Source organism: Poecile atricapillus, chromosome 13, assembly GCF_030490865.1.
Source record: "Poecile atricapillus isolate bPoeAtr1 chromosome 13, bPoeAtr1.hap1, whole genome shotgun sequence".
Classification (NCBI taxonomy): Eukaryota; Metazoa; Chordata; class Aves; order Passeriformes; family Paridae; genus Poecile; species Poecile atricapillus.
In genome coordinates, this window is record NC_081261.1 from 15200859 (window position 1) to 15215552 (window position 14694).

Here is a 14694-nt window from a genome sequence, read left to right on the forward strand (position 1 = left end):
ACGTGCCTGTGCTGCCCAGCACAGATGCTTGTCAGCCCAGCAGCAGCTGCAGGAAGCTGGGGACCTGCTCTGGGGCTTTTCCTCTGCAGCCCTTTTGAAGGGCAGGCACAGGGCTGGCACCAGGTGCCACCCCAGGCATGTGGGACAGTTTGGGGATATGGCTCAGGAAACACCTGATGAGCAAACTTGAGGTTGTCAGCCTTGTCCTGCTCCTTCCTCAGGGTCCTGTGGATTTCTTTGGTCCCAGTGATATTGTTTACTTTCACTGCCTCCTTCTCCAGGCTGCTTCTGCAGCTCTGCTGGGAAGTGAAACCCTTCTGACGGTGTGAGGTCCTGGAGGAAGCTGTTCTGTCTGCAGCATCCCTGGCATCATCACCTCTCTCTGCCCCCAGGTGGGATCCAGGAGGCTGTACCCGCACGGCCGAGGTGTGAGGCAGGTGAGTTCACACTAGAGTCTGAACTGTGCTGCAGGTGCAGCTTTCAAACCCGGCAGAGAGAGAGATTAGGGGGGAAAAAATAAATAAAAATGAATAAGAGAAAACACAAACATGCCACCTTCATCTTGCAAAGTCCTCGAGTCACATCACAGGGCTGGCAGCATCTTATCCCTACAGACCCTGGCTGTGTTCATCCCCCGGGCATCAGCTGCTGGGCACAGCAATGCTCCACCATGCCCACCCTCGTGGCTGCCCTCTGCTCCCTGGAATATCCCAGTTTTCCAGAGGCTGAGCACATTCTGTGGCATTTCCAGGCTGCAAACTACTCTGCAAATAACCATTCCCAGAGGTTGGTAATTCCTCCAAATGCATGTGCAGCTCCTTGGGAAATGGAGCAAGGCCCAGCACAGCCATCTCATTCCTGATTCCAGGCAAAGCAGTGGGAAAACTTCATGGTCCTGCTTGGTGGGCAAAGCTCTCTTCTCAGAAATGAGTTTTTGCTTAAATTTTGGAGAGAAAAATGTCGTCTGACTCAGCCACAAAGCATGGAAAATTTCAAGCAGGCACTTGATGTGTGGCAAAAAGTATCCTTGGGCTGGGAGAATGAGTGGGGTTGTATTGTTTGGGCTGTTAAATCAAAAACCCAGGGGAAAGAAATAACTTTGGGTCAACCCAAAATGAACTGTTCTAGATATTCTTTCTGAAACAAAAAAGTGTTGCTTTGAACAGCAGGAGGCCCTTGGTTTTATCCACTACTGATATAAATGACTTTTCTAGATGGCAAGTGAAAAGTTGAAAAGTTCCTCTAATACCAGAGAAATCAAAAATAAACCCTGCTCTTCCCAAGGTAACAGATGCTCCTTGTCCTTTCAGATGGAGCCCAAATTCCCAAATGAGAGAATGACGGAATATCCTGACCTGGAAGGAATCCACAAGAGTCTTTGTGTCCAACTCCTGGCCCTGCAGAGGATATCCCAACAATCCCATCTTTTGTCTGAGGGCACTGACCAAGCACATCTTGAGCCCTGTCAGCCTTGTGGCCGTGACCACTTCCTTGGGAAACCTGTTCAGTGCCTGGCCACCCTTGGGGACAAGAACCTTTTCCAAATATTCAGCCTAACTCTCCCCTGACACAGCTCCAGCCATTCCCCCAGGTCCCACTGCTGCTCACCAGAGAGAAATAATTACAGCCCCTCTGAATCAGAGATTTTGCTGATGAACTATCAGTGTTAACAATTCCAGCCCGCTTGGGAAGTTGTGGATGGATCCATGTTGGGATCTGCCCTTCCTACATCAACACCCAGAGGATGCAGAGCGCTGAGCAGCCTTTCCTGTGTGTGCTGCTGCCGTCCTGCTGGGCTGTGCAGGGTGTGATGGCTGTGCAGGGTGTGATGGCTGTGCAGGGTGTGATGGCTGTGCAGGGTGTGATGATGGCTGTGCAGGGTGTGATGATGGTTGTGCAGGGTGTGATGATGGCTGTGCAGGGAGTGATGATGGCTGTGCAGGGTGTGATGATGGTTGTACAGGGTGTGATGGCTGTGCAGGGTGTGATGATGGCTGTGCAGGGTTTGATGATGGTTGTGCAGGGTGTGATGGTTGTGCAGGGTGTGCTGGGCTGTGCAGGGTGTGATGGCTGTGCAGGGTGTGATGATGGCTGTGCAGGGTGTGATGGCTGTGCAGGGTGTGATGGCTGTGCAGGGTGTGATGGCTGTGCAGGGTGTGATGGCTGTGCAGGGTGTGATGGCTGTGCAGGGTGTGATGATGGCTGTGCAGGGTGTGATGGCTGTGCAGGTTTGATGGCTGTGCAGGGTGTGATGATGGCTGTGCAGGGTGTGATGGCTGTGCAGGGTGTGATGATGGCTGTGCAGGGTGTGATGATGGCTGTGCAGGGTGTGATGATGGCTGTGCAGGGAGTGATGGCTGTGCAGGGTGTGATGATGGCTGTGCAGGGTGTGCTGGGCTGTGCAGGGTGTGATGATGGCTGTGCAGGTTTGATGGCTGTGCAGGGTGTGATGATGGCTGTGCAGGGTGTGATGGCTGTGCAGGGTGTGATGGCTGTGCAGGGTGTGATGATGGCTGTGCAGGGTGTGATGATGGCTGTGCAGGGTGTGATGATGGTTGTGCAGGGTGTGATGGCTGTGCAGGGTGTGATGATGGCTGTGCAGGGTGTGATGGCTGTGCAGGGTGTGATGATGGCTGTGCAGGGTGTGATGATGGCTGTGCAGGGTGTGATGGCTGTGCAGGGTGTGATGATGGTTGTGCAGGGTGTGATGGCTGTGCAGGGTGTGCTGGGCTGTGCAGGGTGTGATGATGGTTGTGCAGGGTGTGATGATGGCTGTGCAGGGTGTGATGGCTGTGCAGGGTGTGATGATGGCTGTGCAGGGTGTGATGGCTGTGCAGGTTTGATGGCTGTGCAGGGTTTGATGGCTGTGCAGGGTGTGATGGTTGTGCAGGGTGTGATGATGGCTGTGCAGGGTGTGATGATGGCTGGTGCTCTGCCCAGGATGGGGCTGGTGGTTCTCTCTCCTGGCTTTGCCCATGGATCCAGCTCTGGAGCTGGGAAGCAGAGTGGATGGGATGTGCATCTCTGGCTGTGGCTCTGGCTGAGGCAGGGAGGGACAAGAGACCCTCACTGGGAAAATGCCAGTGTATTTGGTTCACGATTTTCCTGCTCGTGCTCCCTGGGATGTGTCTGTCCAGCGTGACAAAGGCTGCAGCACAGACACCTCGTGCCTCTGGACGCCCTGGGCTTCCTCTCCTCGCCGAGGCAGCCTGCGAGAAGGCAAGGAACTGGGGCAAGTCATCCCTTCAGGAGGCCACAAACAGCCCTCTCCTCCTGGAGCAGGCTTTCCAGCCCAAATTCTGGGCCTCTTTCGAGAGGGTGTGGTTCTGGGCTCCCGTGGAGCTCTCATCCAGGCAGGATCTGGTTCACTGGGGAGAAAATCCTGCCCTCCACCTCCCTGTCCTCCTGGCTCAGCTTCACAGCTTGCCAGTGGGGTTTGGCCAGGGGGACACATTCGTCCTTTTAGATGCCTCCTCTCACCTTTCCTTAGCGCCAGAGCCTCTCGGGGGTATCCCCCAGGTTGGGACAGCCTCTCACCCCATCCCCTGTCCGGGGGAGCTCCCGCAGCTGCCCTGCTTTGTGCTCTGCTTCCTCGGCTCCGCTTATGCAAGAGCCTTTGGAAGCGAGACAAAATTACAGCGGGAAGAAATCATCGCACGGCTCTGGTGGGAAAAGATATTATCCTGCGTTGCCAGCGAGACCGGCCGTCGGCAGGTAGGGCCCGGAGGAGCGCTGCGTGGCAGGATGATCGCTGATAAGATGCCGGGTCCTGCTCCGATGGCCTCGGGAGAGGGAAGCGCTGTGCCGTGAAGCTATGGAAACAGCCAGGCTGGGTGCGGAGCGGTAATTGGGCCACTCGCATCACCGCAGGTACCCCGGCTCTTTGTGTGCCGGGGAGAGCGCGGCTGCGGGAACGGCCCTGGAAAAAGTTGTTCCATTGGAAGCGGCGGCTCTGGCGGCAGCTGCCCCCCGGCCGTGCCCCCTCCCCGGGCCCCGCTCTGCCTTTGAGTCACCTCGGGGCCGTGACGGCCGCATCCGCCCCGCGCCAAGGTCACGCTTAAAAGCATTGGACATGGCTGGGCGCGGAGCTGCGAGAGGCAATGCACAAGTCTCATCGCGTTTGAAGGAGTTGCGGCCAGGGCAAACCTCCCCAACGTGCCCTTCGAGGAAGGGGGCTCCCACCGCCTTTCATTATTTGCCAAGAAACGTAAGCCCAGAGGTCCGTGAAATTGTCAGGATGTGTGAAATCAGGCACCGCCGGGCAGCTCTCCTGCGCGACCATTTTAAATATTTAACACGTTGATTATACAACATTTGTATTGAAACGCCGGTGTGGGCCCAGAGCCGGGCTTTGGGGAGGGGAGTGGAGGGGGGGGATTTGGGATTTGGCCACCCTGCCCTGGGCTCCTGGCAGCCGCCGCAGCGCCGGCGGGGGGGCAGCGGGGAGCCTGTGCGGGAGGCACTCAGGCGGCGAGGCGCTCCTGCTCGGGAGCCTCCGAGTGACAAACGCGCTCAGGAGCAGGAATTCATTCCTGTAAATATGTTTGCATTATTTATTTTAAGCATTTTTATAAATCATAATAGGAGAGACATCTGCTGTTAAAACTGCAAACTGCATTCATGCCTAGGGCAAGGCGGGAAGAGGTTTTTTTTTTTCCTCCCCGGGAAAGCTTGGGAAAGTTTGGGGAGCACGGCAGGTTTGGGGGGTGGGGACAGGGGGAAAATGTGCGGGGGCATTTTCTTGCTGGGAATTAAATATACCCGTTCCCTCCCGGGGGCTTTATTTACGTCCTTCTCGCCTCCTCCACCCCTCTGGCTTTTGACACCTTTTTTTTATACGGGCTTTATCATGAGGATGGCATCTCCCTCTCGCCTTCCTGATGGCCAGAGAAGCTGGGACTGAAGCACCCCGCTCCTCTGCAGAGAGAGGCGGGCACATGTGGGTATGGATGGATCTCGTTTCCCTCGGGTGCAGTGGGGAGGTCCGGAGGGGGATCCAGCACCTCTCAGTGATGGCACAGCACCAAAAATAAAAATAAAAATCCAAATCCCTCTCCCCAACCAGGTGGCATCTGCAGGTCCCTGGAGCCGAGAGCTTCTGGAGACGGCGGTGGCTGGTTCTGGGTGAGGGGAGGAAGCTCCGGGTGACTCTGACTCACCGCTCCGCAAGATTAATTGCCGGGCGTCGCAGGAGGTTTATCACTGCCACCCGCGCTCGGCGCGGCTGCGGCTCCTTCTGCCCGGGGAACCGGGGCGAGGAGGGGGCTGTGGCACCCAAACTGGGCCGGTGGAGCCGGTGTGGCCCTGCGAGGGGGAGGCCATGTGGGCATTTCCCCTTCGCACACCCCAAGCACCAGCTCAGGTGCCCCAGGGTGCAGGGGGGTCCCGTGTCTGATCCCTGACCGGGTCTCGCTGTCCCCTGCCTCAGTTCCCTGCCCCTCAGGGCAGCTGTGTTTGAGTTGGGCTCTCCCTGTCGCACCTGGCTTCTGTTTCAGAGCCCTTCTACCTTGTGGAGAGGCCCCACCATGGGAAACTGGTGGCAAATCCACTCGCTCTCCAGCGCCCATCCAAACTTCCCCTCCATCCTGATGTCCTCAGCCATCCTGTCCTGCAGCACTGACAAGCTCAGCAACTGTGATGAACAAAATCTTTTACATAATCAATAATTAATGTCTGGGGTTTCCAAGCAGCTAATTAATCTCCTGGTGAATCGTGAAAAAAAAAATGTTTAGGCTAAATGTGGGTGTTTTCAAGCCAGGTGAGCAGAGGTTCACGCTCAGCCCAGGCTCTTGTGTTAACCCACATCCATCCCTGGAGAGCTTCTTGCTCCAAGTGATGCTGTTCATTGCCGGAGTGTGGACAATATTGATCATAAATATTTGCCTAATGAGATCATATCTGCTTTCCAGCATATGCAGGGGGTGACCTCAAAAGGCCGGGTGTCCTTTGGGTGAGCTCCCAACGAGCTTAATTGTGTCTCTGAGTCTTGCAGCTCTGGAGGTGACCTGCACTGGGCTGTGTGAGGGGTCAGGTCAGTCTCAGTAACACTGGGATTACTGGAGGCAGGGAACAGACCTTTGCTGGGCCTCATCAGAACCTCCCAGCCCAGTGCTCCCACCCAAAAGCTGGGAAACACAAAATACAGCACATAAACAATTCAGGTTCCAGCCTTAGGCAAAGATTTGATAGGATTATTCTGGTCACTGGCTGCAGATTCAGGGGAATATCACAAGCTTCATCCACCCCATTCCCCAATAAATTCTGACTTGGGAAACCTCTGCTAGGTTCTCTAGAAGCTTCAGCAGCAGTTGTACTCAGGCATGGCAGCCCTGCAATAGCTTTGACCCAATTTCAGGCAACCTGAAGGGTTGAAAAGTCCTCAAAGCAGCGAATTCTCTCTGCAAATTTTGGGGATCCTGTGTGGTTCTCCCCTGCTGGAGCCCTGTGAGCTCTGGTAGATCAATCCCAAGGCAGATCTGCAGCCACGGCTCCTCACTGGTGACCAAGGACAGAGATTTGCATCTCCCATCAGGTCCCTGACAAACGTGCCTGGGCATTGGTCAGGTCCAGGCTTGCTGCAGTCCATTTCTGTGTGAGCAGGCTATGAATTCGTTCTCCCCAGCTCTCTGGCTCTTCAGCTCGTCCCAGAATAGCCAAGTCAGTGACTCGTGGCTCATTTTGAACGATTGCCAAGCAGCTGCAGCTGTCCTTGACTTTATCTCTGCTCCAGTGTGGCTTTGCCCAGCTCCACAAGTTCACACTAGGAGACTCCACTCCCCCTTCCCAGAATAGAAGACATCCAGGGCCCAGTGTCAGCAAGTTTAGCAGCTGTGGGAAGTGTTATCCTTTGAGCAATCAGTAATTAGCCTGGTTGAAAGGCCAGAGTCCTTGTGGCTAATGAGTAGCTCGAGATGAGCCCTACAATCTCCTGACCCTCTTTAAGTCTTGCTGGTGGCTTCCAAAAGCTTCCTGGATTGCTCTCACCTTTATGCCAGCTCCCAATGGCCTTCTGTCAGGGAGCTGGTCCTTTCCAGCAGACCCAAAGCTCACGGTCACTCTTGCCTGGTCACCTCTGGTTATGTCCTGTTCCTCCTCACAGCGCCTGTGTTTCCATCACACCTTCCACAGCCCTGCTCACTTCCAGTCTGCAGCCTCCCCATCCACAGCTGCACATCTGGAACTGCTGTCTCTGTCACCAGGGCTGGCCTTGGTCAGTGCTGGCTGAGGGTCACTGCTGGAGGTGGAGGGAAATGGTTGACCATGGCTGCTGATGGTGATTCCAGATCTGCTCCTGATGGATGGAGCTCACTCCTGTGCCTCCAGCCCCTCTTAATCTTGCTGTCAGCCTGGAAAAAGATACAGCTCACCTCCTGGAGAGCCCACCTTGACCATGTGAGCACTGATTTTTGGGTTTGGCTAGTGCTGAGGGTCTGAAATCAGCACAGAGAAGAAGATTCAGCCAAGGGGAAGAGGCTGATCAGGCAGCAATTGCTTCTCTGTGCATTCAGCCACTGGTTCCTCAGGAGCAGCATGGAAAATCAAGGCATGGTGGGATTAACAGATTTACCTGAGACCTCTGGAGCCTCCTTTTCCCTTGTTTTACCTATTAAGTATCTCTGCTTCCCTGCCTTGCAGACAGCAGCTTCTTTTCCTTCAGCGTTGTTCCAGGCTGGGAATATTCACAGCCCTGTGTTATCTGGTGTCAGCAAAGAGATGGGAACATCTTGGACTGAAGTCAGTTGATTTATTGTTCCCGATTCTTAGAGCAGCCCAGAGTATGATGGGATGGGATCTTCTCATTTGCTGTCACTTGGAGTGGGATTGGAGTGAAGAGGGTCACAAGAGTTTGAGGTAGTTCTCCTTATTTTAATCTTATTTTTACTTTTTTTTTCTTTCTTTTTTTTTTTCTTCCCCCTTTTCTTTCTGAAGGTCGTTCCTCCCATTTCCAGCATGTTGAGAACAGCAGTGGGAGATTTATCCTTGAGAAGGGGAGGATTCAGAGGGATCTAAAGCAGCTGTGCAGTACCTGTGAGGAGGTGTTTGAGAAGACAGCCAGACCCTTCAGAGCAGTGTATGGTGAGAGGAGACACAACAGGTATGAGGTAAGTTAAGAGAAGTTCAGACTGGTGATGAAGACGCTTTTTTCCATGAAGGCAGCCAAGCACCAGCAGCTTGCCCAGGAAAGCTGTACTGTCTCCATCCTCTGAGGTTTCCAAGCCCCACTGGACAATGAGGTCTTGCAGCTGACCTTGCTTTGAGCAGAAAGTTGAACTAGAGACCTCCTGAGGTCCCCTCTGACCTGGGAAATTCTGCCACTTTATGTCGAGGTCAGCATTCCAGGACTGCTCCACCTCCTCATACAGTGAACTCCAAAGCAGTTTTTTGGGTTCCTGAAGGCTGGAAGAAAGTGGCTGAACCATGTCTAAGGCCATGGATCACCATGCACTGGCTTCATAAAATCATGTAATAAAATCCTGGAATGGTTTGGGTTGGAAGGGACCTTAAAGCTCTTCTCATTCCAACCCCCTGCCATGGAGGGACATCCTCCACGAGGCCAGGTTACCCAGAGCTCCCCCAGTTCTGCACTAGGACATGGATGGAGCCACCCATGGCATCTCCTGGGCAGGGCTCCCACCCCAGGACTGTCCCAGGTATCAGAGTGAAGCAGAAGGAGAACCACAAGGTCTGGCAGCCTCCCAGCTGTCCCTGAGCCAACAGGAGCCAGCAGGATGCCCAGAGATGGCTCCTGCCATCCCCTGTGCTGCTGCAGGCCAGTCTGGAGTGCTCAGGGACCCGAGGGAGGCTGCGCTGGTTGAGTCAGTGCCTCTGAGCTCAGCTCATAAAAACCCTGCGGACCACAGAGGCTGATGTGCAGCACAGCCACAGTTCCTCCCTCCGTGTTTTCTGTGACCTCTTTGCAAGGCAGCTTTTGGTGCTGAGGTTCACATCCTCCCCAGATCTGCTGGCTGTGGCAAAATGAAATTGGCTCTGCACAAGCTCCCCAGCTCCACGTGCACTTCCCAGCAGAGGAGATGGGGAGGGCTAAAATTGCGGAGTGCTGGCTGTTCCTGTCAGCAAGGCAAAGCTCACCTGGGGGATGCTCAGGGTTCCTTCAGCTTGTGCAGCTCCTCCCTCCCAGCCCAGCTCCCCCCTCCCAGCCCAGCTCCCCTTTGGGATGAGCGCTGCTTTGAGTGGGGAGTGCCAGTTCTTTAGCAACTCAACGTCCAGAAAAACCTGCAGTCACAGAACTAAATATAGCCCAAGAGAGGCCATGAATATGGTGACGCAGTCTGGAAGTGGTTCCTGGCTGTTCTCCAGCAGCTGGGAGCAAGGCATGTGGCTTTGGCTTTTTAGGGGCAGTGGTGTGCAGGGGAGGTGGGGGCCAGGCTTGGCAGCACGGTGGGCTTGAGGGGGTCTCCATCCTCCTGTGGCCCCGAGCACAAGCTGGTGGGGTGAGGCAGCAGAAAAACTCTTGGTGCTTAGGGCTGGGAGGGAGTTTCAGTGGTACAGAGACCTGGTCCAGGATTCATTCAGCTGGAACTCCCCGGAAGATGGGACTTGGAGAAGTTCTGATGTGGAGACTTGTGACATTTCCCTGTGGTTCAGAACCTCCTTTGGCCCTTAGCCAACAGTGCTGGTGCTCCTGTGAGGGTCACAGGCAAGGCTGTGGTCTCACCCCTTGGTTTCCTCCAGCCTGAGGACTGTTGGGTCTCCTGGGCTACAAGACCTCATCAAAAGGGATGCACAAACCATCACCACCACTTGTGGCTCCATCAGGGCCAAACCAGGAGGAGCAGAAGACAGCAAGGAGCTCCCAGTCCCACACATTGCAGGGAAGGCAGCTGGAAAAGTGCTGGGGAGCTGAGGCTGGACACCACGCGTAGCCAGGATCTCCTCCAGCACAGGGAGGTAAAGCTGGCTCTGGCTGGGAGCTGGAAAGGAGTCACTGGGGACTGAGCCTCGCTGGGTGCCACACTTATGCTGAAACATGGTAGGGGTGAGGCTTGGCCACCTCTGCCTCACTGTCAGCTGCTGGGAGCATCCCCAGGCCAGACCATGGCACTGTGTGTCCTTCCTCTTATCACTGTGGCAAAGGGATAAGAGCTCTCCAGAGCTCTCCAAAGAAGAAATAAGGTGCAAGAAGGGATATCTCCAATCTGGCCTCCAAACTGGCCCTCAGAACCTCCCTGCTGCAGGGGCCAGGCCCCATTTTGGATGGCACTGGAATGGCTCTTCCTCCTTGCTCAGCCCAGGGAGCTCCCAGGGCTGTGGGACACAGTGCTCTGTGGGACAGGATGGTCTGTGGGACAGGGTGCTCTGGGGGACAGGATGGTCTGTGGGACAGGGTGTCTGTGGGACAGGATGGTCTGTGGGACAGGGTGGTCTGTGGGACAGGATGGTCTGTGGGACAGGGTGTCTGTGGGACAGGGTGCTCTGTGGGACAGGATGGTCTGTGGGACAGGGTGCTCTGTGGGACAGGATGGTCTGTGGGACAGGGTGCTCTGTGGGACAGGGTGCTCTGTGGGACAGGATGGTCTGTGGGACACAGTGCTCTGTGGGGCAGGGTGCTCTGTGGGATAGGATGGTCTGTGGGACAGGGTGCTCTGTGGGACAGGGTGCTCTGTGGGACAGGGTGTCTGTGGGACAGGATGGTCTGTGGGACAGGGTGGTCTGTGGGACAGGGTGTCTGTGGGACAGGATGGTCTGTGGGACAGGGTGTCTGTGGGACAGGGTGTCTGTGGGACACAGTGCTCTGTGGGACAGGATGGTCTGTGGGACAGGGTGTCTGTGGGACAGGGTGTCTGTGGGACACGGTGCTCTGTGGGACAGGGTGTCTGTGGGACAGGGTGCTCTGTGGGGCAGGGTGCTCTGTGGGACAGGATGCTCTGTGGGACAGGGTGTCTGTGGGACAGGATGGTCTGTGGGACAGGGTGTCTGTGGGACAGGGTGCTCTGTGGGACACGGTGCTCTGTGGGACAGGATGGTCTGTGGGACAGGATGGTCTGTGGGACAGGATGGTCTGTGGGACAGGATGGTCTGTGGGACAGGGTGGTCTGTGGGGCAGGGTGCTCTGTGGGACACGGTTCTCTGTGGGACAGGGTGGTCTGTGGGACACGGTGCTCTGTGGGACAGGGTGCTCTGTGGGACAGGATGGTCTGTGGGACAGGGTGTCTGTGGGACAGGGTGTCTGTGGGACAGGGTGCTCTGTGGGACACAGTGCTCTGTGGGACAGGGTGCTCTGTGGGACACGATGCTCTGTGGGACTGGGCGCTCTGCTGGAACTGCAGGGCTCCAGCCAGGACATGCTGTGGCCCTGCTCATGACCCAGAGCCACACTCAGTGCCTGGCTGCTGAGTGGGAGCCTCAGAAACCACTTCCAGGATGAATTGTAGGTCAAATTGACAGCATTCTGCCCACCCAGCCTCTTGGGGTGTGCTGAGGGTGCTCACCCTGGTCAGACCCTCAGTGTGCATCCAAAGAGGGAAATCTGCCCTTGAGCCTTGCTGCAGCGTGTCCTCATGGAGGGGATCCTGCAGAGAGCCAGGTCCTGTGCCAAGGGAAGGGCAGGAGACTGGCAGAGCTGGTCCTCACATCCAGAGTGGGCTGGGAGCTGCAGCCATCACCTCATCCTGTCTGGGTGTGCAACCCTGTCTGCAGCTGCTTTCCTTGGACAATCTTTGCGCAATAACAGCTTGATTTAAACTCTGGAACCTACTGGTGGGAACCAGAACCAGCTTCTGGTCTGCCCCACTATTTCTCTGAATGAGTCTCATGCCCAAAAATCCAATGTGAGGCTGGGGAGGACAGCAGGAACCACGTGCCACTGTCCTGGGTGGTTCATTGTGTGGACAGCCCTGGAAAGCAAGGCAAGAGGCTGAGTTTAATGCACCCCACAGAGCTTGCCACATCCCATTCCCTGACTGCAGGAACACTCATGGTCCTCCTCGCTGATGTTGGGGTGTTTATGGTCAACATTTTGGGAGAGGTGGGTGACATGCACCTGACAGCCCCCTGTCCCAAACTGTCCCAGGTACCCCTGCCGCTCCTCTGGATTTGGGTTTACCCCTTCCCTGCCCACGCTGAGATGCAGAGCCAGCCTCCTGTACATCAAAATATTAATCTGTAGGTTTCAGAGAGCTGAAGGAGCAGAGAGAGCCACAGCGGGAGCGCTGGGAAGCAGACGGTGCTGCTGCATGGAAATCTATGCCCAAATGCTCCATATCATATCATACAGCATATGTCTAGAGACAGGCCAGCAAATCCAGACCTGAAAATGTGTATAATTGCCAGGCAGGACTTTGAGACTGAAAGAGCTTCAAAGAAAACACAATTCCTATGTGTTGAGAGCAGTGTGGTGGTTCTCTGGAGCTCAGTTTAGTGGGACAGACCCTCCCCTTGCACGTTACTTCAGTCCTTGCAGAGCCTGAAGGGCAAACCTGGCTCTCTCACTTGCACCACCTTCGGTATTTGCTGGTTTGGCTCAAAACCAGAGCTTGCTGGTCTTAGCACAGTACACAGTATCCCAGAATCATGGAATATCCTGAGCTGGGAGGGACCCTTAAGGACTATGGAGTCCATCTCCTGGCCCTGCACAGGACAGCCCATCAATCACACCAGGATTCTCTTATATTTCCATCTATTTTCCCATATAGCTCTTTTTGCCTTTTCCTCCTCTCTCTGCAGCTTAGTTTTCCCACTCATTGCCCAGAAACTGCCCTGGAACAGTGGAAAATGCTGTTGCCATCAGATTTTACCGTGGTCAGTGGCACGTGGCCTGGAGCTTAAAGGGAGTCCCCCAGTCACAGTGAGAGATTCCCTGGAGAGCCAGCACTCTGCCCTCCCTGGTTCCCAGCACAGGTCCTCAGGCAGCAGTGCCACCACCCTCTGCTGTCACACACTCTTGTCCCCGTGGTGGGCACCACCTTGAGGGCAGCCAAGCCTGCAGGCAGCTTGGGGCTGGCATTAGGTGGCCTGAATGGCTTGTATGGGCTTCAGAAATGACCTGAATTGTGGTGGGAGCTGCTCAGGGGTGCCAGGCTGGGTGCTGTCCCTCTGGGGACACAGACACCCTCACAGGGCTCCTGCCAGCTCTGGGCTTGCTCCAGCAGCAGAGCGATGCCTGGGCACACCCCAGGCTTGGAATCACGTCCCTCTGTGGGAAGGTCAGTCCCAGGGGGAGTGGGAAACCTCATCCCAGCTTCCCTCTGCATCTCCCACCTCCTTTTCTCTGTGGGATCTCCTCTCACATCCCACCCTAAGCCCTCCTGGCAGTACCACCAGCCCCATCCCTGCAGCATCACCTCCCCAGCCCGTCTCCCATCCCTCACTTCCAGCACAGCGGGGAGCCTCGGGGCTCTCCCTCTCTCTCCTTCTCTTTCAGGAGCCAGGTGAAACCCAGCAGTTTTTAGGATCTGTGCTGGCAGAGAAGAGCGAGCAGATGGTGCCCTAAAATCCCCGCGCCCCGAAGAGTGAGCTAGTGATCATTTGTGAAGCTCTTGAGATCTATTTTTTTCCCAGACCCTGCTGAGCCTGGCGAGGACTATAATTGCAGCCTGGACTGGCTGGAGAGGGCAATACCCGGATGGGCTCCTCGCCTTTCAGGCTGTAATTGGGCCCTGGCGATACAAAGCACAAAAGCTCCTTCCTTCCTGTTTTGCCGGGCTCCCTCCGTGAAACCTTCCCCTGCCTGTGCTGGAAAATATGTAAATACCAGGGCATGGGAGAATTGCTCCCTCGTGCCTGCGTCACGTCTGAAATCCCCATTAAAAATATATGTTCCAAAAAGAGCACCTCTGCACCGAGCACAAACTCTCCTGGCAGTGGGGGCTGTTTGAAGGGAGCGGATCAAAGGGAGGAGGGATGGAGCGGCTGTCCCAGCTAAATTAGCAGCAGGGATGGGGGTTTTGGAGGCTCCACAGGATCAATAGGACTATCTGGAAATGCCTGGCAGTCACGCAGGAGGTTGGGATTGAGCAGCGGGGTCTGCAGTGCTGTGCTGCGGCTCGGCTGGCTGTGCCAAGCCTGGGGAGGGATGCAGGGAGCCAGGGAAGGGGGATGAGAGGAGGGGGGAAAGGGGCTGCAGGGCCACGGGCTCACACAGCAATAAGCAGGTTTAATGTAGAGCCTTGAGGACATCCATCTCCCCCAGCACCAGTGGGATGGAGCTCGGGTGGCATCGCCTGCCTGGCCCTGTCTGTGAGGTCCCGTCCCAGTTTGGGGTATGGTGTGACCGGTGGGGAGAGCAGGGAGTCCACTCACATCCTCCTGGCTCCTCCTCTGCCTCGTGGCCTTGGGGCCTGGGAAGATAATTACACATAAATTTTGTTGCAAAATCTCCTCTTCAGCCAGGCAGGGGACAATAATTTGTCCCAGAGACCCCGTGTGATGAAGGAGCTTTTCTGGGCAAACTGACAGGGCTTGGAGGATCTGGGAGGTGAGGGCTGGTGATGCCTCTAGTCCTGGTCTCCTCCAGGAACACCCTTGGGGAAGTGCCTGGGGCTGGGGGAGCCACAGGGCTCTCAGGCTGGGCACTGGGATCTCTCACAGCTCCAGCCGGTGAGAAAGGGCAACCCACAGAGACATTTTCTTCTTCTTCAAAGGAATTCAGTGTTTGGCTGGAGCGTTCAAAGGAGATTTAAAAAGAGAAGATAAAAAAGAAAGTTAAAAGCTGCCCAGTGAGGGGTGGAAGCGGGA

The 14694-nt window shown here is 55.6% G+C and overlaps 1 long non-coding RNA gene across 1 annotated transcript; it reads left to right on the top strand.

Annotated features, from left to right (window-relative positions):
• The first annotated feature begins 4064 nt into the window (after window positions 1-4064).
• Window positions 4065-13757, top strand: LOC131584017 (uncharacterized). The gene is made up of 3 exons (XR_009278640.1): window positions 4065-4219; window positions 7930-8102; window positions 13382-13757. It is a non-coding gene; the product is annotated as an uncharacterized LOC131584017 (long non-coding RNA).
• The last annotated feature ends 937 nt before the right edge of the window (window positions 13758-14694 follow it).